The sequence below is a fragment of the Triticum urartu genome, chromosome 2A, assembly GCF_056163025.1.
Source record: "Triticum urartu cultivar PI428250 chromosome 2A, HENAU_Tu73, whole genome shotgun sequence".
Lineage (NCBI taxonomy): Eukaryota > Viridiplantae > Streptophyta > Magnoliopsida > Poales > Poaceae > Triticum > Triticum urartu.
Genome location: NC_141874.1, coordinates 676,355,697 through 676,381,217, shown reverse-complemented (window position 1 = coordinate 676,381,217; position 25,521 = coordinate 676,355,697).

Sequence of the window (25,521 nt, the reverse complement as noted above, 5' to 3'; positions counted from 1 at the left end):
ATGCCTATGGGTCTATCGGAAGCACTGGGTACTTTTATGTGTCTTATGAATCATGTCTTTCGCCCTTACATTGGTGTTTTTGTTGTGGTCTACTTTGATGATATCCTTGTTTTTAGCAAGTCTCTCAAAGAGCATGCACCCATGTCTGAACCGTTTTACAAACTCTTCGAAAAGAGCATCTTTATGCTAATATGGAGAAATGCCTTTTTGGCGTTGACAAGCTCATTTTCTTGGGTTTTGTTGTATCTTCTAAGGGTGTTCATGTAGATGAGTCCAAGATCAATGCTATTAAGACTTGGCCTCAACCAACCAACTTGCAACAAGTGCGTAGCTTTCTTGGCCTTGTGGGTTTCTATCGTCGCTTTGTGAAAGATTTTAGCACCATTACTTCTCCTTTACATGCTTTGAGCAAGAAGAATGCGCCTTTTGTTTGGGGACCATCCCAAGATACCACTTTCAATGAGCTTAAGAGTTTGCTTACTCATGCTCCCGTGCTTTGCAGTACCCAACTTTGACAAACCCTTTGAGATTCATTCCGATGCTAGTGGTAATGGCATAGGAGGTGTGTTAACGCAAGAGAAGCGCCCCAGCTTACTTTAGTGAGAAACTTTCTGGAGCGCAACTCAATTACCCCATCTATGACAAAGAGCTCTATGCTTTAGTGCGCGTTTTGCATGAATGGGAACACTATCTTCGCCCTCATGAATTTATCATTCATACCGATCATGAAACGCTCAAGTATCTTAAGGGCCAAACCAAGTTGAACAAGCATCATGCTAAATGGAGTGAATTTATTGAGTCTTTTCCTTATGTCATCAAGTACATTAAAGGTAAGGCAAACATTGTGGCGGATGCCCTTTCCAACATATGCATGCTTGTTACTCAACTTGAATTGGATGTCATTGGCTTTGAGCATATAAAATACTTGTATGAGCATGATCCTACTTTTGCTACTCCTTATGCCAAGTGTTTGACGCACACCTCTTGGGAACGCTATTACATCAAAGATGGATATCTTATGAGAGCTAACAAGGTTTACATCCCCGAGTCTTCTCTTCGTTCGTTGCTTTTGCAGGAATCTCACGGAGGAGGCTTAATGGGACATTTTGGACGTGAAAAGACTTTCGCCACGCTCTCCAAGAACTACTATTGGCCCAAGATGTTTCGCGACATCAACCGCTTCACCAACCGATGCTCTACATGTCGCAAAGCTAAGTCTAAAGCTCAATCCCATGGCCTTTACATGCCTCTCCCAATTCCATATCAACCATGGGAAGACATTAGCATGGATTTTGTACTTGGATTGCCAAGGACTAGAAATGGAAAGGATTCAGTATTTGTCGTTGTGGACCGTTTCTCTAAGATGGCACATTTCATTCCTTGCAACAAGATAGACTATGCTTCATGATACGTCTCCAACGTATCTATAATTTTTGATTGCTCCATGCAATATTATCTACTGTTTTGGACTATATTGGGCTTTATTTTCCACTTTTATATTATTTTTGCGACTAACCTATTAATCGGAGGCCCAGCCCAGAATTGCTATTTTTTTCCTATTTCAGTGTTTTGAAGAAACGGAATATCAAACGGAGTCCAAACAGAGTGAAACCTTCGGAAACATGATTTTCTCACCGAACATGATCTAGGAGACTTGGACCCTACGCCAAGGCATCAGAGAGGCGGTCACGAGGGTGGGGGGCGCCCCCCTAGGGCGCGCCCCCTGCCTCGTGGGCCCTCGATGCTCCACCGACGTACTCCTTCCTCCTATATATACCTATGTAACCCCAAACGAACAGATAAGGAGCCAAAAACCTAATTCCACCGCCGCGACTTTCTGTATCCACGAGATCCCATCTTGGGGCCTGTTCCGGAGCTCCACCGGAGAGGGCCATCATCACGGAGGGCTTCTACATCATCATAGCCCCTACGATGAAGTGTGAGTAGTTTACCTCAGACCTTAGGGTCCATAGTATGGCTTCTTCTCTCTTTTTGGATCTCAATACAAAGTTCTCCCCCTCTCTTGTGGAGATCTATTCGATGTAATCTTCTTTTTGCGGTGTGTTTGTTGAGACCGATGAATTGTGGGTTTATGATCAAGTCTATCTATGAATAATATTTGAATCTTCTCTGAATTCTTTTATGTATGATTGGTTATCTTTGCAAGTCTCTTCGAATTATCCGTTTGGTTTGGCCAACTAGATTGGTAGTTCTTGCAATGGAGAAGTGCTTAGCTTTGGGTTCGATCTTGCGGTGTCCTTTCCCAGTGACAGAAGGGGCAGCAAGGCACGTATTGTATCATTGCCATTAAGGATAACAAGATGGGGCTTATTTCATATTGCATGAATTTATCTCTCTACATCACGTCATCTTGCTTAAGGCATTACTATGTTTTTAATTTAATACTCTAGATGAATGATGGATAGCGGTCGATGAGTGGAGTAATAGTAGTATATGCAGAATCGTTTCGGTCTACTTGTCACGGACGTGATGCCTATATACATGATCATTCCTAGATATTCTCATAACTATGCTCAATTCTGTCAATTACTCAACAGTAATTTGTTCACCCACCGTAGTATACTTATGCTCTTGAGAGAAGCCACTAGTGAAACCTATGGCCCCGGGTCTATTCTCATCATATCAATCTCCATCACTTTAATCTTGCTTTGCTTTTTTACTTTGCCTTTACTTTTTACTTTGCATCTTTATATGAAAAATATTATATCTATCAGATCTCACTCTCGTAAGTGACCGTGAAGGGATTGACAACCCCTAATCACGTTGGTTGCGAGTAGCTATCGTTTTGTGCAGGTACGAGGGATTTGAGCATGGCCTCCTACTGGATTGATACCTTGGTTCTCAAAAACTGAGGGAAATACTTACGCTACTCTGCTGCATCATCCCTTCCTCTTCGGGGAAAACCAACGCAAGCGCAAGAGGTAGCAAGAAGGATTTCTGGCGCCGTTGCCGGGGAGTCTACGCAAAAAGTCAACATACCAAGTACCCATCACAATCCCTATCTCTCGCATTACATTATTTGCCATTTGCCTCTCGTTTTCCTCTCCCCCACTTCACCCTTGCCGTTTTATTCGTCCTCTCTCTCTCTATCCTCCCTCTCTTGCCCGCTTGCCTTTTGTTTGCTCATGTGTTGGATTGCTTGTTTGTCGCGATGGATCAAGATACTACCAAATTGTGTGACTTCACCAATAGCAATAATAATGATTTCCTTAGCACTCCGATTGCTCCTCTTGCCAATACCGAATCTTGTGAAATCAATAGTGCTTTATTGAATCTTGTTATTAAAGATCAATTCGCCGGCCTTCCTAATGAAGATGCCGCTACTCATCTGAATAGCTTCGTTGATTTATGTGATATGCAAAAGAAAAAAGATGTCGATAATGATGTCGTTAAATTGAAGCTATTTCCTTTTTCGCTTAGAGATCGTGCTAAAGCTTGGTTTTCGTCTTGGCCTAAAAATAGTATTGGTTCTTGGAACAAGTGCAAAGATGCTTTTATCTCTAAGTATTTCCCTCTCGCTAAGATCATCTCTCTTAGAAACGATATTTTGAATTTTAAGCAACTTGATCATGAACATATTGCACAAGCTTGGGAGAGAATGAAATTAATGATACGTAATTGCCCTACTCATGGTTTGAATTTGTGGATGATTATACAAAAAATTTATGCCGGATTGAATTTTGCTTCTAGAAATCTTTTAGATTCGGCCGCGGGAGGCACTTTTATGGAAATCACTTTAGGAGGTGCTACTAAACTCCTAGATAATATTATGGTTAATTATTCTCAATGGCATACTGAAAGATCTTCTAATAAAAAAGTGCATGCGATAGAAGAAATCAATGTTTTGAGTGGAAAGATGGATGAACTTATGAAATTATTTGCTACTAAGAGTGTTTCTTCTGATCCTAATGATATGCCTTTGTCTACTTTGATTGAGAATAACAATGAATCTATGGATGTGAATTTTGTTGGTAGGAATAATTTTGGTAACAACGCTTATAGAGGGAATTTTAATCCTAGGCCATATACTAGTAATCCTTCTAATAATTATGGGAATTCCTACAACAACTCTTATGGAAATTATAATAAGATGCCCTCTGAATTTGAGAATAGTGTTAAAGAGTTTATGAATTCACAAAAAAAATTGATGCTTTGCTTGAAGAGAAATTGCTTAAAGTTGATGATTTGGCTAGAAACGTTGATAGAATTTCTCTTGAGATTGATTCATTAAAGCTTAGATCTATTCCTTCTAAGCAAGATATCAATGAGTCTCTCAAAGCCATGAGAATTTCCATTGATGAGTGCAAGGAAAGAACCGCTAGGATGCGTGCTTCCAAAGATGCCTTTATTAAAGCGTGTTCTTCCAATTCCTATGCAAATCAAGATGAAGATCTAAAAGTTATTGATTTGTCCCGTATTAAATCTTTGTTTTGCAATATGAATCTTGATGAAACTGAATATGATCTTCCTTTACCTAGAAGGCGTTCCAAAAAATTAAGAGTATTTAGATCTTTATGATGAAATTGATGAAAGTGGGATTGAAAGAAATAAAAATCTAGATGTTGCTAAACCCACTATATTGGATTTCAAGGAATTTAATTATGAAAATTGCTCTTTAATTGATTGTATTTCCTTGTTGCAATCCGTGCTAAATTCTCCACATGCTTATAGTCAACATAAAGCCTTCACCGAACATATTGTTGATGCCTTGATGCAATCTTATGAAGAAAAACTTGAGTTGAAAGTTTCTATACCTATAAAACTCTATGATGAGTGGGAACCAAGTATTAAAATTAAAATTAAAGATCATGAGTTTTATGCTTTGTGTGATTTGGGTGCTAGTGTCTCCACTATTCCCAAGACTTTGTGTGATTTGCTAGATTACCGTAATTTTGATGATTGCTCTCTAAACTTGCATCTTGCGGATTCTACTATTAAGAAACCTATGGGAAGGATTAATGATGTTCTTGTTGTTGCAAATAGGAATTATGTGCACGTAGATTTCATTGTTCTTGATATAGATTGCAATCCTTCTTGCCCTATTATTCTTGGTAGACCTTTCCTTAGAATGGTTGGCGCGATTATTGATATGAAGGAAGGGAATATTAGATTTCAATTTCCATTAAAAAAGGGAATGGAACACTTTCCTAGAAATAAAATAAAATTGCCATATGAAACTATCATGAGATCCACTTATGGATTGCCTACCAAAGATGGCAATACCTAGATCTATCCTCGCTTTTATGCCTAGCTAGGGGCGTTAAACGATGGCGCTTGTTGGGAGGCAACCCAATTTTATTTTTATTCCTTTCTTTTTGCTCCTTTTTATTAGTAAATAAATTATCTATCCTCTGTTTTGGTTGTGTTTTTTGTGTTTAATTAGTGTTTGTGCCAAGTAGAACCGTTGGGAAGACTTGGGGAAAGTCTTGTTGAACTTGCTGTAAAAAACAGAAACTTTAGCGCTCACGAGAACTGCTGTAATTTTTATTTGAAGAGTGCTATTTAGTTAATTATTTTTGAAGATGATTAATAGATAAATTCCTCACGTCCAGCAATTTATTTTAGAATTTTGGGGGTTCCATATATTGCGCTAGCTACAGATTACTACAGACTATTCTGTTTTTGACAGATTCTGTTTTTCGTGTGTTGTTTGCTTATTTTGATGAATCTATGGATAGTAAAATAGTTTATAATCCATAGATAAGTTGGAATACAGTAGGTTTAACACCAATATAAATAAATAATGAGTTCATTACAGTACCTTGAAGTGGTATTTTGTTTTCTTTCGCTAACGGAGCTCACAAGTTTTCTACTTTAAGTTTTGTGTTGTGAAGTTTTCAAGTTTTGGGTGAATTCTTTTGATGGATTATGGAACCAGGAGTGGCAAGAGCCTAAGATTGGGGATGCCCATGGAACCCCCAAGATAATCCAAGGACACCAAAAAGTCAAAGCTTGGGGATACCTCGGAAGGCATCCCCTCTTTCGTCCACTTCCATCGGTAATTTACTTGGAGCTATATTTTTATTCACCAACATGATATGTGTTTTGCTTGGAGCGTCTTGTATTATTTGTGTCTTTTTTTTTAGTATGCCACAATCATCCTTGTTGTACACACCTTTTGAGAGAGCCATACATGAATTAAAATTTGATAGAATACTCTATGTGCTTCACTTATATCTTTTTGAGCTAAGTAGTTTTGCTCTATGTGCTTCATTTATATCTTTTGAGCTATGTAGTTTTGCTCTGTGTGCTTCACTTATATCTTTTGAGCGTTATAATTTTGCTCTATGTGCTTCACTTAGATCTTTTAGAGCACGGTGGTGGATTTATTTTAAAGAAACTATTGATCTCTCATGCTTCACTTAAATTATTTTGAGAGTCTTAATAGCATGGTAATTTGCTTAACAATGACATGCTTGGTATTCACGATTTGTGAAACTTTCTTTTGAGTGTGTTGAATACTAAGAAAAGTTGTATGCTTGATAATCGTTTTGAGATATGGAGGTAGTAATATCAAAGTCATGCTAGTAGAGTAATTGTGAATTTGAGAAGTGCTTGAGTTAAAGTTTGCAAGTCCCGTAGCATGCACGTATGGTAAACGTTATGCAACAAATTTGAAACATGATGTGTTATTTGATTGTCCTCCTTATGAGTGGCGGTCGGGGATGAGCGATGGTATTTTCCTACCAATCTATCCCCCTAGGAGCATGCGCGTAATACTTTGGTTTTTGATGGCTTGTAGATTTTTGCAATAAGTATATGAGTTCTTTATGACTAATGTTGAGTCCATGGATTATACGCACCCTCACCCTTCCGTCATTGCTAGCCTCTATGGTACTGTGCATTGCCCTTTCTCACATCGAGAGTTGGTGCAAACTTCGCCGGTGCATCCAAACCCCGTGATATGATACGCTCTTTCACACATAAACCTCCTTATATCTTCCTCAAAACAGCCACCATACCTACCTATTATGGCATTTCCATAGCCATTCCGTGATATATTGCCATGCAACTTTCCACCATTCAGTTTATCATGAGACATCCATCATTGTCATATTGCTTATCATGATCATGTAGTTGACATAGTAATTTGTGGCAAAGCCACCGTTCATAATTTTTTCATACTTGTCACTCTTGATTCATTGCATATCCCGGTACACCGCCGGAGGCATCCATATAGAGTCATACTTTGTTTTAGAATCGAGTTGTAATCATTGAGTTGTAAATAAATAAAAGTGTGATGATCATCATTTAATAGAGCATTGTCCCCAAAAAAAGCCAAAGAAAAAAATAAGGCCCCAAAAAAGGGGCAATGCTACTATTCCTTTTTCCACACTTGTGCTTCAAAGTAGCACCATGTTCTTCATATAGAGAGTCTCTTGAGTTATCACTTTCATATACTAGTGGGAATTTTCATTATAGAACTTGGCTTGTATATTCCAACAATGGGCCTCCTCAAGTGCCCTAGGTCTTCGTGAACAAGCAAGTTGGATGCACACCCACTTAGTTTCTTTTGTTGAGCTTTCATACATTTATAGCTCTAGTTCATCCGTTGCATGGCAATCCCTACTCCTTGCATTAACATCAATTGATGGGCATCTCCATAGCCCATTGATTAGCCTTGTTGATGTGAGACTTTCTCCTTTTTTTGTCTTCTCCACATAACCCCCACCATTATATTCTATTCCACCCATAGTGCTATATCCAGGGCTCATGCTCATGTATTACGTGAAAGTTTATGAGTTTGAAATTATTAAGATATTAAACAATTTATTGGCTTGTCATTGGGGTTGTGCATGATGAGAGCATTCTTGTGTGACTAAAATGGAGCATGACTAAACTATATGATTTTGTAGGGATGAACTTTCTTTGGCCATGTTACTTTAAGAAAATATAATTGCTTTGTTGGTTTGCTTGAAGTATTATTATTCTTTATGTCAATATGAACTTTTGTCTTAAATCTTCCTAATTTGAATATTCATACCACAATTAAGAAGATTTGCATTGAAATTATGCCAAGTAGCACTCCGCATCAAAAATTCTCTTTTTATCATTTACCTACTCGAGGACGAGCAGGAATTAAGCTTGGGGATGCCTGATACGTCTCCAATGTATCTATAATTTTTGATTGCTCCATGCTATATTATCTACTGTTTTGGACTATGTTGGGCTTTATTTTCCACTTTTATATTATTTTTGGGACTAACCTATTAACCGGAGGCCCAACCCAGAATTGCTGTTTTTTGCCTATTTCAGTGTTTTGAAGAAACGGAATATCAAACGGAGTCCAAACGGAATGAAACCTTCGGAAACATGATTTTCTCACCGAACGTGATCCAGGAGACTTGGACCCTACACCAAGGCATCAGAGAGGCGGTCACAAGGGTGGGGGCGCGCCCCCTGCCTCGTGGGCCCCTCGATGCTCCACCGACGTACTCCTTCCTCCTATATATACCTACGTACCCTCAAACGAACAGATACGGAGCCAAAAACCTAATTCCACTGCCGCAACATTCTGTATCCACGAGATCCCATCTTGGGGCCTGTTCCGGAGCTCCGCCGGAGAGGGCCGTCATCATGGAGGGCTTCTGCATCATCATAGCCCCTCTGATGAAGTGTGAGTAGTTTACCTCAGACCTTCGGGTCCATAGTTAGTAGCTAGATGGCTTCTTCTCTCTTTTTGGATCTCAATACAAAGTTCTCCCCCTCTCTCGTGGAGATCTATTCGATGTAATCTTCTTTTTGCGGTGTGTTTGTTGAGACCGATGAATTGTGGGTTTATGATCAAGTCTATCTACGATTAATATTTGAATCTTCTCTAAATTCTTTTATGTATGATTGGTTATGTTTGCAAGTCTCTTCGAATTATCTGTTTGGTTTGGCCAACTAGATTGGTAGTTCTTGCCATGGGAGACGTGCTTAGCTTTGGGTTCGATCTTGCGGTGTCCTTTCCCAGTGACAGAAGGGGCAGCAAGGCACGTATTGTATCGTTGCCATCGAGGATAACAAGATGGGGTTTATTTCATATTGCATGAATTTATCTCTCTACATCATGTCATCTTGCTTAAGGCGTTACTTTGTTTTTAACTTAATACTCTAGATGCATGCTGGATAGCGGTCGATGAGTGGAGTAATAGTAGTAGATGCAAAATCGTTTCGGTCTACTTGTCACGGACGTGATGCCTATATACATGATCATGCCTAGATATTCTCATAACTATGCTCAATTCTGTCAATTACTCAACAGTGATTTGTTCACCCACCGTAGAATACTTATGCTCTTGAGAGAAGCCACTAGTGAAACCTATGGCCCCCGGGTCTATTCTCATCATATCAATCTCCATCACTTCAATCTTGCTTTGCTTTTTTACTTTGCCTTTACTTTTTACTTTGCATCTTTATACCAAAAATATTATATCTATCAGATCTCACTCTTGTAAGTGATCGTGAAGGGATTGACAACCCCTAATCGCGTTGGTTGCGAGTAACTATCGTTTTGTGCAGGTACGAGGGACTTGAGCGTGGCCTCCTACTGGATTGATACCTTGGTTCTCAAAAACTGAGGGAAATACTTACGCTACTCTGTTGCATCATCCCTTCCTCTTCGGGGAAAACCAACGCAAGCTCAAGAGGTAGCACTTCACATGTTTCTAATCTCTTTTGTAGGGAAATATTGCATCTACATGGTGTGCCAAAGACGATCGTCTCGGACCGCGACGTCAAGTTCCTTAGCTACTTTTGGAAGACCCTATGTGCCAAGCTCGGAATCAAGCTACTCTTCTCCACGGCGTATCATCCACAAACCGACGGCCAAACAGAGGTGACCAACCGCACACTCTCTGCTCTACTTCGAGTACTCATCTAGAAGAACATCAAGGAGTGGGAGGAGTGTCAACCTATCGCCGAGTTCACCTACAACCGAGCAAAACACTCAACAACCGGCAAGTCCCCCTTCGAGGTCCTCTATGGATTCAACCCATTGTCACCATTGGACATTCTTCCTCTACCACTCCAAGAGCGCATCAATTTGGACGCAAGTGCACGTGTGACTCATCTCAAGAAGGTGCATGAAGATACAAGACATACTATCGCGCGCCAAGTACAACGATTTGCGACCAAGCTCAACATCAACAAGCACCCCATGGTTTTCAACATTGGTAATCTCGTGTGGCTAAACCTTCGCAAGGACCGCTTTCCCCAAGAACACAAGTCCAAACTTCGACCACGAGCGGTTGGACCCTTCAAGGTGCTTGCACGCTACAACGACAACGCTTACAAGATCAACCTCCCCCGCGAGAAGTACAACGTGAGCGATATCTTCAATGTCAAGGACCTCTCGCCCTTCCATGGTGATGAAGAATTTGATCCGAGGATGGATCTTCCCCAAGGGAGGGGCGATGATCCAGAGCATCCCAAGGTCATCCCCATGGACCTACCGTCGTCTCACCAAGTGACTAGCGGACCAATGATGCGAGCACGTGCAAGAGCCCTCGAAACTAAGGTGAACTCACTCCTCTCCGAACTACCACTTACCATGCATGAGAATTGGCTACTACCTCAAGTGGAAACCCTATGTGTGATCAGGTGCTTGGAGGAAGGCCACGGACCAACTACATTTAATGGACATGACGGTGAGGACACCAAGTTCACGGGACAAGAAGAAGAACTGCTCGAAGTCCCCAGGCTCCGAACGACCGACGAACCTCGGACGCCCGACGACCTCTAGGCTCCAGACGTCCGGCCCTCTCCGGACGACCGACACTTCCATACCCGAGCCAAAAATACGGATTTCCGAAGCGCTACGGATGACCGCCGACCTCCAGGCTCCGGACGTCCAACCCCGACCGGACGTCCCACCAAAGTCCACCCGAGCCGAATCTATGGACGTCCGACAGGCACCGGACGTCCGGACCCTCGCAAGCCTTCGGACGACTGGTGACTCCCGGACATCTGGCGCCTGTGCGCTGCCATGTGTTGGGCCGCAGCCCATGTACCCCCACTTCGCCCCTTTTGCACTAAGACTTCCTTTTCCTTCTAGCTAGGGTTAGCATTGGATTAGCTCATATTTAGAGATAGAGCATTGCTCATCCACATCGGATCTACTCCACGAGAGAGACCGCGGCCCCTCTTCGGAGAAGATCCCTTTGGATTCAAGACCTCCTTGCGGAGAAGAACATCAAGACCTCCTCACGGAGAAGACCAGCTACCTTTTGTATTGTCCGTTGTTGATCGTGGATCTTGTATATTCCTTTGTGTTCATGGACCTAGCGCATGTGTGATCATACTTGTTGGTTTGAGTGTTCTCTTGTCTTCCCCTTGTGATTTTCCCCTCGGTTCCCTCCTAGTGTTCTTTGTGTTCATCATGGATCCGCTCCTTTCGTGAAAGATCAGCCGATTAGGGTTCCCACCCTACATCACACAACAGCTTGAAGGATGAACAAGGCGAAGTGATTGAATCGATTGTCCACCTCTTCTCTTGGGGTGAGGTTGTTTGGATCATGCAGGTAGTAACTGATAACCCACAAGTATAGGGGATCGCAACAGTTTTCGAGGGTAGAGTATTCAACCCTAATTTATAGATTCGACACAAGGGGATCGCAACAATTTTCGAGGGTAGAGTATTCAACCCTGAGTAGTTCTTTGTAGACCTTCGGGTACGTAGTTAGTAGCTAGATGGCTTCCTCCCTCTCTCTCTCTCTCTCTCTCTCTCTCTCTTGATTCTCAATACAATAGTCTCTTGGAGATCCATATGATGTAACTCTTTTGCGGTGTGTTTGTTGGGATCCGATGAACTTTGAGTTTATGATCAGATCTATCTCTTTTTATATCCATGAATGTATTTGAGTTTCTTTGATCTCTTTTATGCATGATCTTGTATAGACTCATATATCTTCTCCGATATTTGGGTTTTTTTGGCCAACTTGATCTATTTATCTTGCAATGGGAGGAGGTGCTTTGTAGTGGGTTCGGTCTTACGGTGCTTGATCCCAGTGACAGAAAGAGAACCGGCATGTATGTATTGTTGCTACTAAGGATAAAACGATGAGGTCTATCTCTACATAGATAGATCTTGTCTACATCATGTCATCATTCTTATTGCATTACTCTGTTTCTCCATGAACTTAATACACTAGATGCATGCTGGATAGCGGTCGATGTGTGGAGTAATAGTAGTAGATGCAGGCAGAAGTCGGTCTACTAATCTTGGATGTGATGCCCATCTAATGATCATTGCCTGGATATCGTTGATGTCTACTACACAACCTTCTTCTTGTAGACGTTGTTGGGCCTCCAAGTGAAGAGGTTTGTAGGACAATTGCAAATTTCCCTCAAGTGGGTGACCTAAGGTTTATCAATCCGTGGGATGCGTAGGATGAAGGTGGTCTCTCTCAAGCAACCCTGCAACCAAATAGCAGGGAGTCTCTTGTGTCCCCAACACACCCAATACAATGGTAAATTGTATAGGTGCACTAGTTCGGCGAAGAGATATAGGTTTTTGTAATCTGAAAATATAAAAACAGCAAGGTAACTAATGATAAAAGTGAGCACAAACGGTATTGCAATGCATTGAAACAAGGCCTAGGGTTCATACTTTCACTAGTGCAAGTCCTCTCAACAATAATAACATAATTGGATCATCACTACAAAAAAGACACATCCGTGACATTTTGGGCCGAACGAATTTTTTCCTGTCATACATATGACACTTCTATGACGATAATTGTGACAAAACCCGGTATCATCATAGATGTGGTGGGCTCGTACTTCTATGACAAAAAATCATGACAGAAAATGGGATTTTCATCCTGGGCGGGCCGGAGACGCAGCTGCATGACATTCTTTGGGCCGTCCATGATGGAAAAAACCATGGTAGAAGCGAGGGGGAGGAAAATTTCGGGGAGTTCCCGGTTACGGTGGGAGGTCGGGGCCGAGCGATGCGCGTTTCTCTCATACACGTATGCGCGTGTGTGCGAGGCGTTGGCTCTAACTGAGCCCGAGCGAGGCATTGGGCTCTAATTAACTGAACCCGAGCGATTGCACTGCAGGCTACGCGTTACTGAACCCGAGCGATCGATCGATGGATGTTAACTGAACTCGATCGAGCGATTCCTTCACTACTGCTGCTAACTGAAGCCGATCGATGCTGCCTCTGGGATGAACAGTGAGCATTGCGGGGGGGGGGGGGGGGGGGTTGGATGAACAGTGAGCGGTGGCGTTGCCTCTGGATGAACAGGACCCCGTGGTGTGGTGGAGGGCTGGATGAACAGTAGACGGTGGAGGGGTGCCCGTGGAGGGGTGGTTGAACAGGACCCCGTGGTGTGGAGGGCTAGATGAACAGTAGACAGTGGAGGGGTGGTTGAATAGTAGCCGGCGGAGTAGCGCGCGGTGGAGGCTGGATGAACAAGAGCCCGTGGAGGCTGGAGGAGGTCGACGATAGCCCGTGGAAACTGGAGGAGGTCGACGGTGGAGATGAACAGTATCCCGTAGAGTCCCGTTTAGCGGTACGCCACACCCCTCCCGATGAACAGGACCCCGTTTCGACCGTAGCGCTCCAACACAAATCCGTTTCGTCCGTTTTGCGGTACGCCACACCCCTCCCGATCAACAGGACCCCCGTTTCGACCGTAGGAGGTCCGTTTCCTCCGTTTTGCGGTACGCCAGACCCCTCTCAATGAACAAGATCCCGTTTCGAATGTGGCCGGTCGAACACAAGGCCGTTTCCTCCGTTTTGCGGTACGCCAGGCCTTGTTTCCATTGCATGTTCCGTCCGAGCCCTCCCGATGAACACGACCACGCATTCCGTTCCGACCAAGCCGGTTGGCTCCCACGCGTTCCGTTGCCTCCCGATGAACACGACGCATTCCGTTGCCTCCCCATGAACACGACGACGACGTTGTTTCCCCGTTCCGACCCAGCCATGTACACAAGCCCTGACCGTACGTATGCGCGAGTAGGCGTTCGAGACCCTGCCCATATGTACGTACGTGGCCGTATTTTCTTTCTTGTACCCTGGCCGCTGTACGTACGTGTACATGCTACGTGCGTGCCTCTACTACGAAACGTGTGCGCCTCTACATCGACCAGTATATATGTACGTACATATTCGCGACCAGAATGACAACGCTACGTACGCTTCGACCAGATGGGTCCCGACTGTCAGGCACTTCCTTGCCTGCGAAGATGTAGTTGGTGGGTCCCAACAGTCAGGGGGGCGAATCGTTTTGTTTGTTTTTTTGCCCGGACACACTTCCTTGCATGCAAAGATGTAGCTGTTGGGTCCCAGCAGTCAGGGGGGAATCTTTTTGTTTTTTTTGCCCGTACGCACTTCCTTGCGTGCAAAGATGTAGCTGGTGGGTCCCAGCAGTCAGGGGGGCGAATCATTTTTTTCGTACACACGTCCTTGCGTGCGAAGATGTAGCTGGTGGGTCCCAGCAGTTAGGGGGGCGAATCGTTTTTTTCTTCAGATGCACTTCCTTGCATGCGAAGATGTAGCTGGTGGGTCCCAGCAGTCAGGGGAAACATTTTTTTTGTGAAATACGGTGGCCTTTCCGATGGGTCCCCGCTGTCAGGTGGAGGAATAATTCTTTTGCGCGTAATAAGGAGGCAGTTCCTTGCTGTGGCCGTGGACCCAGCTGTCAGTCTCTCCACGTACAGTCCATGTCCGATGGAAGACATTCCTTGACCACGTAGACCACGCTGCGCCGAGAGCACCAGGGCGGTGGACGACGGCGAGGCCTAGGAAGGGGACGACACGGATCTGGGGAAGACGCGGCAGTGGATGCCCACGCGTAGAGGAGTATGAGGGTTCACTTGTTCGTCTGCGGTGTGAGGCTGTCGTCGCCGCAGAATAACAGGGGGTGTGGGTGCGTAGAGGGATGGCCTGGCCATCGGTGGGAGTAGTAGGGGGCGGTGAGGCCTCCGCGGCATCACAGCCGGCCACGGGCGGCAAGAGCAGGCGGCACGACCGGCGCTGCTTTGGGCGGCTGGAGCAAGAAGACGAGAGGTTGAAGAAGCACTACGGTCGTTGGATGGACATCGTACGGTCACTGGAGCTAGAATCGTTCATATATTGACTAAAGTTGACAAAGGCTTCCGTCCCAGTCAACTTAGTAGGCCCACAAGTCAGCCTCCCACCAAGGTGGGTCCTAGGTAGCAGGGGGTATTCACTTTTTTGTGCGTAATAAGGAGGCACTTCCGGTGGGTCCGAGCTGACAGTGGGGGGAACATTTTTTCACGGAATACGGTGGCCCATCTTGTGGGTCCCAGCATTCAGGGGGAAACGTTTTTTTTCTCTAAATACTGGTGGCCCGTCCGATGGGTCCCTGGTGTCAGGTGGAGGAATAATTATTTTCCGCGTAATAAGGAGGCACTTCCTTGCGGCTGCCGTGGACCCAGTTGTCAGCCTCTCCACGTACAGTACTCTTCCGATGGAAGTCGGTCGTTGACCACATTGACCACGCCGCGCCAAGAGCACCACGGCGGTGGATGACGGCGAGGCCTAGGAAGGGGACGACGCGGAGCCGGGGAAGACGCGACAGTGGAAGCCCGCCCAGAGAGGAGTACCAGGGTTCACCGGTTCGGCTGTGGTGTGAGGCTGCCGTCGCCGCAGAATAACATGGTGTGTGGGTGAGTAGAGGGATGCCCTGGCCAGGGGTGGGAGTAGTAGGGGGCGCTGAGGCCTGCGCGGCAGCACAGCCGGCCACGGGAGGCGGGAGTAGGCGGTCCCGCCGGCGCTACTTTGGCGGCTGGAGCAAGAAGATCAGAGATTGAAGAAACACGATGGTCGTTGGATTGACATCCAACGGTTACGTCTTCTAGAATCGTTTGTTGACGTATATAATAACTAAAACAATCTTGCATACGCGTCAACTAAACAGACCCACAAGTCAGACCACTCCCTCTTTTTTTTAATAATTTATATATAGCTCATGGCAACTTATGCAATTTATTGCAGTCGTTTTTTTTGGTTGGCCAGGGCCAATTTCGCATATTTCTGTGGGTTCCAAACTATTTTTACTACCGAAATGTCGAGATAGATTTAAAGTACTTTGAAGATATATTTAAATTAGGTTAATGCCCAGTGGCAGTGAAATAGGAATCTGAAAATGTGAAAAAATTCAGAAATTATAAAGTAATTGCCAATTTGTCATCTGTTTTTATATTTACAACCCATTTCATATTACTTTCAAGATTTGCAGGCGTCTTGAAAGAGTTGCAGCCCATCAGGGCGTAGAAAAATAAGTAGGCCTGGATTGGGTTTTCTTCAGAAAAAATAAACTGGGCTCCTTTTCATAAAGAAAAAATAGCTGGGCTGGTCACATGGTGAACATAAAATATAAGCCTGGGATAGACGGGCCATAGCCGAGTTCAAACCCTACTCCGTCTCAACAATACCAAACAAAAAAATACTGCTCGAGTAGCTACGTCCCAGGTGTCAGCCGATCTTGTGTTGTTCTCTTGTCTATTGACTATATACGCTCACAATGTCGTGGGTCCTAGATGTCAGGAAAACACTAGGAGGAAGCATTTTATTTTTCCATATGCTGACGTGGTGGGCCCCTACTGTCATCCTCTCCACGTACTTCTGCCGATTCCTGTTGTTTGTTGATCATGTTGACAACGCGAGAGGGTGGTGCCGCGGCGAGCGCACCAAAGTGCGCGGAGGACGTTGGCGTTAACAATTTTGGAGACAGTGGGGCAGCGATGCGTGTGCTGAGGTGCAGCCAGCCGTGGGAGGCGGAAGCAGGCGGCCCTGCCGGCGCTGGTTTGGTTTTGGCGGCTGGAGGAAGACAGGACTGAAGAAACACGGCAGACTGTAAAAGCAGCAGGAGTACTTAACAACCTTAACTGAAACCAGCAGGGGCATTTAACAACCAAAGCTGAAAGCAGTATGAGTACTTATACAGGTTCAACCGTACAAATCATGCCTCGAACAGTGCTACTTTGCCTACAGTTAACCAAGGGTGAGGCCGCCAAGCCCCAGGACATGGCCCAGGTGCCACCCCGCGCATCCACAAACTTCTGAAAGCGGATTCATCTCGCAACGTGGTCAATAAACAGGATATTCGCTTTAGAGCCATGGAAAAGCATGAACATAATCTTTTGTCCTATTCTCCAAGATGGACGGGCCTTCATTATTTGAGACCACCCATGAATAAGTATCTTTTCACCTCCAAGGGGAATTGAGTAGGTCGACATAAACATCATGTTGTGACCAAGCGCAAATCTGACCCGACCATGGTCAGGCATCTGTATAGGAACAATAGAACTCGGCAGTTCCTGTTTCAAGAAGATCACAACTGTAAAACTGTGTATAAGCAATAGTTTATGAACAACATATATAACAGAAAATAGCTCGTACCATAAGTTTCTCGACACAGTTGGACCTGTTCAACGAGTGCAGCAGTGGCACACAGATCCCACGTGGCCTTCCACCATTGAAACGCCCCACAAGGACCTCAAGACGATCAATAAAGTGTAGGAACTTGTGGATGTCGATCCAGTCAACTTCAGTGCCATTAGTAATAGCCGAGTTATTACAGAGTAACAAACGAGCAGAATGCTTAACTCTAAAAAAACCTACACATGCCACCAATTATAAGAAAATATTAGTTAGAAGTAGCATCTTCGTGAGAGATTCGTTGCTACTTCTAAAGTTAAATTGTGATTAGTTAGACAGAATAGGTGGATTAAGAAGTAATCGAGGCAACAAGCAAGAACCAGATACAAAACTAACATGGATGAACAATTGGAACGATGTCGGGGTGGAAGATTGCAGTGAAGATGAGACCAGGTTCTACTATTTCCATCAACATTTGTGCGCCAACTTTCAGTCTGTAACACTTGAGAAAGTTAATCCAAGTTCGTCCATAAAAAAGCAGCGATCTTCTTGGTTCATGAACCCAACTCGGAACTTATATCCATGGCTTGTCTTCACTGTGACCATTAAACTAGTGTATTTAGTTATGGCAAGGCCGAGCATCTTGAGTACATGTGTTCTGGCAGAGCAAATAATACACTGCAGGAAAAATAATATGAGAACACAACATGTTCAAAAAAATCCCACCCTCCCAGATAGAAAACAGGATTCTAGGAACATATTGTGCGTGTTTCAAAATGGTGTGTTAGCATGAGAAGTAACAAGTGTGGCGTCTCACCGAGGGCGCAAAAACCTGTAGGGTACTCGCACTTTGCGCACTGCACATGAAACACACTAGATTCAGTAGGAAGAAAAATGCATCGACGGCGGCGGCTGCCATCCTAGGACTACCTGCGACCAAGGGACTTGGATTTATCGGGGATGGATGAAGAATTCGTACCTGGTTCTCCATGAGAAAACCCTATGCAATCGCCTGAGAGGGGGTTTTCTCTGAACAAGCAGACGAGGGAGAAGGGGATTCAGGCCCAGTGAAATATTGCTGCTTTGTCCGTCCAACTTACTGCTAAAGCTAGAAAGGGGGGTTGTGATTTGACGGCTCATTGGGCATTACTGCGGCGCTACGGCCGGGGTGTGTCTATCGTGAAGTTGTGCACTCTAATTTGTGCATATGGCACGTGGACCCCGTTGTCGGTTGCCCCACATATCAGCGAAAGGAAGTAGAAAGACAGGAGTAACTAGTTACACATAAATATATATTTTGACAGAGAGATACTCCCTCTATAAAGAAATATACAAATATTTTATATCATAGGCTCAACTTGCCGCTCTGCAACGCACAGGCATTATGGGGGTTCAGCTTTTTTTATGGGGGTTCAGCTGAGAATATAATACTCAGATAGGCTCACGGTTCTGGACTTTGGGCCGCAAGCTGAACCTGCATGTTTGGGGGCCCATGTGTTCTACCTCAGCGCTTTTCATATTGCAAGCGATCGGTACGGCGCTGGTTTTAGATGTTGTCGCAAGGCGAATACACAAAATTGAATAAAGCACGGCAGCTGTTGGAATGAAATCGAATGACAGTTCCTAACAAGCAATCAGAGTTGCAATTCTATCAACGATATACCATGTGATAAATAATAGTGTCATATTACTTATACACACATGACACTTGTTTCATCATGCCAGTTTATTACATCAAAATCTCTCAGAGGATAGATCAGTTTGGCAGTTGCGTGCTGCTACTGAAGAATTTCAAAGTTGATTTGGACCAGCTCTCCTTGCCGAGAAAGTTCGATTTTGACATCATCCCCTACCGCAAGATATGATTTAGATTTGAACATTGACCATCCTTTAGCATCAATCATCATGCAACCATCCTTTGTACTTACGGTATATTGAGCAGGTTCATTCACACCAAGGCTGCGCATGGTAAGAGAAACTTGGCCGCGGTCGCCCGGATTGTTGAACGACTCCCTCGTTGCTCTAGGAATTCTTTGTTTGCAAACAAGAAGACATACCCAAACAGTTAGATCAACACAGTGAATCATGTGAAACAACATGGAAAGAAAAAAGAACGAAGCACTTGGGCGGCCAATGCTTACCAAGAAGGTGGACATGTCGGTTTTTGTAAGGACTTTGGTATATGAAGTGCGAACTGCAGCCCAGTCTGTTGCTAGTGCAACTGCATGGGCCGGAGCAGATGCAAGTGCAAGTGTTGGTGCAGGTGCCGAAGCCGCTGCTGCTGCCGGAGATGGTGCTCCTTGTAGAGCTGGTACCGGTGTCGGAGCAGGTGCCAGTGTTGATGCCCGATCCTCCGGTAGATCAGACTGATCCGCTGACGCGGTCGGTGCCCAATCCTCAGCTGGATCAGACTGAGCTATTGCCGCTGTCAGTGCTAGAGCAATTGCCGGTGCTCGACCTGTGCGAGACAGCGGCGATCGTGTCTGGTCTGCTATGATCAGCTTTCTAACTTGACTAGGATCCATGACCGTGATACAGTTTTTTTCTTCATTTCTTTTAAACGCGAGAAGGACTAATTGTGGTGTTTTTGTTAAACCAAACTGTAGTTCATCATAGGGATTCAGCTTGTACTCAGACAACAGACTGATCCAATTTTTTCCAGTAATATAAGTGATGGACAGTGCCTTCGTTATTGACACGACATAAGAAGTGAAACCTGCAAAAATAGCCATCGTAGAGAAAACCAAACGGTTTATTCTGTGATGAATGTCACATGGCAAAACCTGCATCGTAAAATTGCAGGAAAAGAAAGAAAACATGACATTATGTCAATAAGATTTAAACAGTAAATCAATAAGATTTACTTGATGTGACACGAGTGAATCCTTACCAGGAAATCACTATGTTGAAGTACTAAACAAAAGATTGATCGTCCAACTACGCGTGGCATGCAGGGGCCCCGCCTACTCCCACAAGCAGGATAGTCCAAAGGCCATGACAAATCGTATGGACCGAACATCCATTGGACTGGAAATCCTGGTGGGTGCGATAAACCCTGCAATGCATACAGATATTGGAGTGTAACCATAATTGATAAACCGTCCTCACAAAAAATATGATCTGGATTCTTCAAAATATACAGACTGAATTGAGTGGACAGACATTAACATAGACCGTTCTCAGGACTGACTACACACCAAAAGCGGCAGTACTAATAAACAATACAGGTTCAAAAACACAAATCATGTACTGAACAATAGTACTTACTACAGATAAGCAAAGTTGCACTAACTAAACTCTGCAGACTATTTCTTGCCACCGACCTACGGGATGAACCCCGCATAATTGACTAGGCCATGGACTTCGTGCGAGATGTCTACATGCACCATCACCATCTTGTCAACCTTGGAGAACCTAACAGAGTGGTCTTTCCCCTCATAAACATGATGAGGAAGACAAGCCGCATTAGATTTGTTGGGAAGCTTTACAAGAACCACACCATGCGTAATCGAAGGCACAGCCAGGAAATTGTTGTGGTCAAGTACAGCCTCGAGAACACACGTGACAACAATGCTACAGGAAAACACTAGTTCAGGACACGTGGCGACAAGGACACAGTAGCTGGATAGTTCAGCAGTAGAACTCATCATCAGGTCTTCCAGTTCACACGACATGACTTTGAGAACTTCATCTCCACCACAGACCTGGTTCTAATTCAAACAGAAACCATATTTTATTAGTACCTCCATTCAGAAATATAAGATGATTTTCGATATTATACTCCATATATGACTACATATACACATAGAAATGAGTGAACAAAGACACTAGAACATGTCTTCAAAGGCATGAGAGCAGAGGGATTGCATGCAATATCCATAACACAAGTTACTGAGGCAAATATACCCTCTTAAAAGGTAGCATTGATGTTCATAAAGTACTCCCTCCGTCCCAAAATTCTTGTCTTAGATTTGTCTAGATACGGATGTATCAAGTCACATTTTAGTATTAGATACATCCGTATCTAGACAAATCTAAGACAAGAAATTTGGGACAGAGGGAGTAGTTGAAAGTAATCTATAAGAAATCAGTGTCAACCTCTTGCATGTTTTGGTCAAAAGAGGAATTTAGAACCGTCATTTGGCACACTAAAATCACATGCAAGATCACCCAAAAATTTGTACTACCAGTACTAGTACTGCGCGTTAGATGAAAAAACACGATCAAGATCGAGAAAAATATCGTCAACAAGAGACATTACCTGGACTTGCTTAATGAGGGATCCCGGAGACGGGGGCTTGGACAGGGCGATGGCATTGAGCTTGTCTGCGGTAGTCTCGGCGGGGTGCTTGTGCTTCTTCGTACCATGAGCCTCGACGGTTTTGCCAGAGCCATAGACATCACGTCGGCCGGTGCTCCGGCGTTCATCCAAGAGAGGAAGCTGAGAGAGAAGAGTGAAAGGAGGAACGAGATGAGGGAGAAGCGAAGCGAGTGGGGGTTTTCTTCAAGAGAGGAAGCTGAGAGAGAATAGTGAAATGATGGTTGCTTCATCCGTCCAACTTACTGCTGGAAAGGAGGGGGTTTTGTCATTTGACGGCTGATTGGGCATTACTACGGCGGTTCGATTGGGGTAGTCTACGGTCACTCTACTATGGAGTAATTTAGTGCATGGCTGGTGGACCCAGGTGCTGGCTGTCCCACAAGTCGGCGAAAGTGAGTAATTTAGTGCATGGCTGGAGGAGGATCCGCATGGTAGAGCGTGTCCACTATTTTTCTGAAGAAAAAAATGATTACAGCAAGCGTTTCCACTCTTACGATGGAGGAGTGCGAAACGCGGCAACCACTTGAACATACACAGTGCTCCTACGACTAGGCATGTGCAGTGGTTCATACGTCAGTACTACACAATCTTGTTGCTAGTGTAGTAAGATATGACGATAACAAATGATGTTGTGCGCATGTCAACTACTCCTATATGTAACATAGTACCGCTTTTTTGACTGTCCGGTCGAGAATGAGCGGTCAGATCAATGTTAACACAACTAGGTCCACAGTGCACGGAGAGTACAGTGCTACAGTACTCCATGAAACATGAACCATATGAAGCACGAATGGATTCCGGTGACGGAGCCCTGAAAGGATTCTGTCGGTGTACTAGAGTAGGGGTACCCTAGTATCCCGAACTTGTGCACGGGCAGTCGCAGCATCCCGCGGCAAGGCTTGCCGAGTGACCGCCAAGACCCTCCGCGGCTACTTTGAAGACCATTCAAGAGCAAAGTACTCAAACCAAGGCCCCGGCAAGAGGAGCAGGCCGGGAAGGAAACAAAACACCGGCAAGAGGAGCTTGCCGGGAAGGCCAACCAAGGCATACCAAGAAAACTTGCCGCGACGCGCCACGCGTCCCGGCAAGGCCCGGTGAGCGACAAGCTCCCGAACGCGACAAGACGACGACCGCGGCAAGGAGCTTGCCGCGGGAAACCCCCGCTTCGTGCCCGCGCTCCAGCACACCCGCCAACGTGTCGCTCTAGGACCCTCCCAAGCACACGTGGCAGGAGGCCGTGCAGCTAGGGGTGCGCGGTGGCAAGCAGGCGCTGACAAGATAACCATCGTGGCAAACGGTGGCGTCCCTAGCGGTCCCTTTCGGTACTTTTTAGGCGACACAGACGGGCAATTAATGCCCTTGTCCCCTGCCGCCAGGGTTAGGTATGATACACTGTAACAGGTAGCTGTGCCTACCACAGCACCTTTCCATTTTTGCCCTTTTCCTCCGTTGCCACCTGTCGGTAACCCCTTGAGCATATAAAAGGAGGCCCATGTGCAACGTAGAGGGGGGGTTAGCTAGTTCGAACTCTCACGCTCGGTCTTGCTAGCTGCTGAAGTGTACTGTAGCACTCCACGCTCCCGGGCCAGAAATCAATACAAACCACAAAGCAGGAGTAGGGTTTTACGCATCCGTGCGGCCCGAACCTGGGTAAATCGCTCGCGTGCTTCGCCTCGATCTGCTCTTTGCACGACCTCCGCCCCCGCCGAACCGAAAGGGACCCGGTCCGCCGGTCCCATAGGTGCCCGTGGATCAGCACCCCGGCATCTTTGGCGCGCCAGGTAGGGGGCGTCGAAGTTGTGTGAACCAGATCCGGCGTTCTCGCGAGCTAGATCTTCATCATCTTTATCAACATGCCGCCGAAGAAGAAAGTTTCGGAGGCAGCTGCTCCGTCCGCGCCGAGCCAACCACCGCCGGAGCAAACGGTTGGTGGGGCAGACGGCGGCGGAAGAACGGGCGTCGACGAGGGAGCTCGCGGTGCTGCCAGGTCCAAGGACAAGGTTGCGCCGCCCATCGGCGGCGTAGCCGGCTCCCACAACGACCGGGCGCACTCCAAGACCTCGGCGTCCGTGCATGCACCGCGCCCATCTCAGAAGGCGCGGGACCGGCAGCGTCATGGTACTCACGGTACCATGCGTTCGCTAGATCAATATCGAGCTGGTGGATCTCGGAGCGCTCAGGACCACCATGCACGTCGACCTGCTGGCGCGAGCGAGACGCGGTCGCCTGGACGAGATACTGCTCCTTCTAACGTAGTTAGAAGTCCGAGCATATCCCGCTCCTCGCACCGTTCGCCACCGCCACCCGCCACCGCAGCAGAAGCTTTGGCGCGAGCTCAGCTGCTCCTAGACTACCCTCCAGCGGCGGACAAGATCGACGACTGGAGGGCCACCATCCAGAGTCTCATCGGCTTCGCCAACGGCGACTCTCCACGGCAGCCGAACACGTCTCAGCCGCGGCAAGCCAGCCAGGCACGAGCCAGAGACGACAAGACTGGTGGGGGTGCAACTACTTTGCACTCTCCACCCCGAAGGCCAAGATCGCCGACTCGCCGGGTCCACCTCGACAGCGACTCCACCGCGTCGTCAGATCCGCGAGCTCGTCGCGATCAGCGCCAAGTTCTTCAAGAACGACAACAAGAAGACGCTCGTACTCGCATCGAGCGCCGGAGAGTAGCCCGGCAGTCAAGTATGTACCAGTTTGTCGACAAGACACTGTACAGAAGAAGACTCAACGGTGTGAAATTGAAGTGTATTCCCCGGGAAGATGGACAAAAGCTGTTGGCAGAAATACATGGAGGCATATGTGGTCACCACATTGGCGCAAGAGCACTTGTCGGTAAAGCTTTCCGGCAAGGTTTCTTCTGGCCAACAGCCCTCCAGGATGCAACTGCACAAGTAACCAAGTGTGAAGCGTGTCAGTTTCACTCCAAGCAGATACACCAACCAGCTCAAGCTCTCCAGACGATCCCTTTATCCTGGCCATTTTCGGTCTGGGGGCTCGACATCCTCGGCCCCTTTCCCCGAGCTGTCGGGGGCTTTGAGTACTTGTACGTTGCAATCGACAAGTTCACAAAGTGGCCGGAAGTGGAACCAGTGAGGAAGGTGACAGCACAGTCAGCAGTCAAGTTCTTCAGGTCGATTGTTCGCCGCTTCGGGATCCCTAACAGGATAATCACCGACAACGGCACGCAATTTACGAGCCGCACCTTCACGCAGTACATCCAAGATCTTGGCGCCAAGGTCTGCTTCGCTTCTGTTGCTCACCCGAGAAGCAACGGTCAAGCGGAGAGGGCAAATGCTGAAGTGCTGCGCGGGCTCAAGACCAGAACTTTTGACAGGCTGCACAAGTGCGGAAGAAACTGGATCGAGGAGCTGCCGGTGGTTCTTTGGTCGATCAGGACGATGCCAAATCGAGCCACTGGACAGACACCTTTTTCCCTAGTCTATGGAGCAGAGGCAGTTATCCCCACAGAACTCGTATACGGGTCACCTCGAGTGCTCGCTTATGATGAGCTCGAGCAAGAGCGGCTGCGACAAGATGACGCGCTGCTCCTTGAGGAAGACCGTCTTCAGGCTGCTGTGCGAGCTGCTCGCTACCAGCAAGCTTTGCGCCGCTACCATAGCCGGAAAGTTAACGCCAGAAGTCTCGAGGAAGGCGACCTTGTTCTTCGGCGCGTTCAGTCCGCCAAGAATTCCAACAAGTTGACGCCGAAGTAGGAAGGCCCTTACCGGGTGAAACGAGTCACTAGGCCTGGCGCTGTCCGCCTTGAGACCGAAGATGGCATTCCGCACCTACTCCACGGTTAGCAATAACGAGTCGTAAAGCTCCATATCTG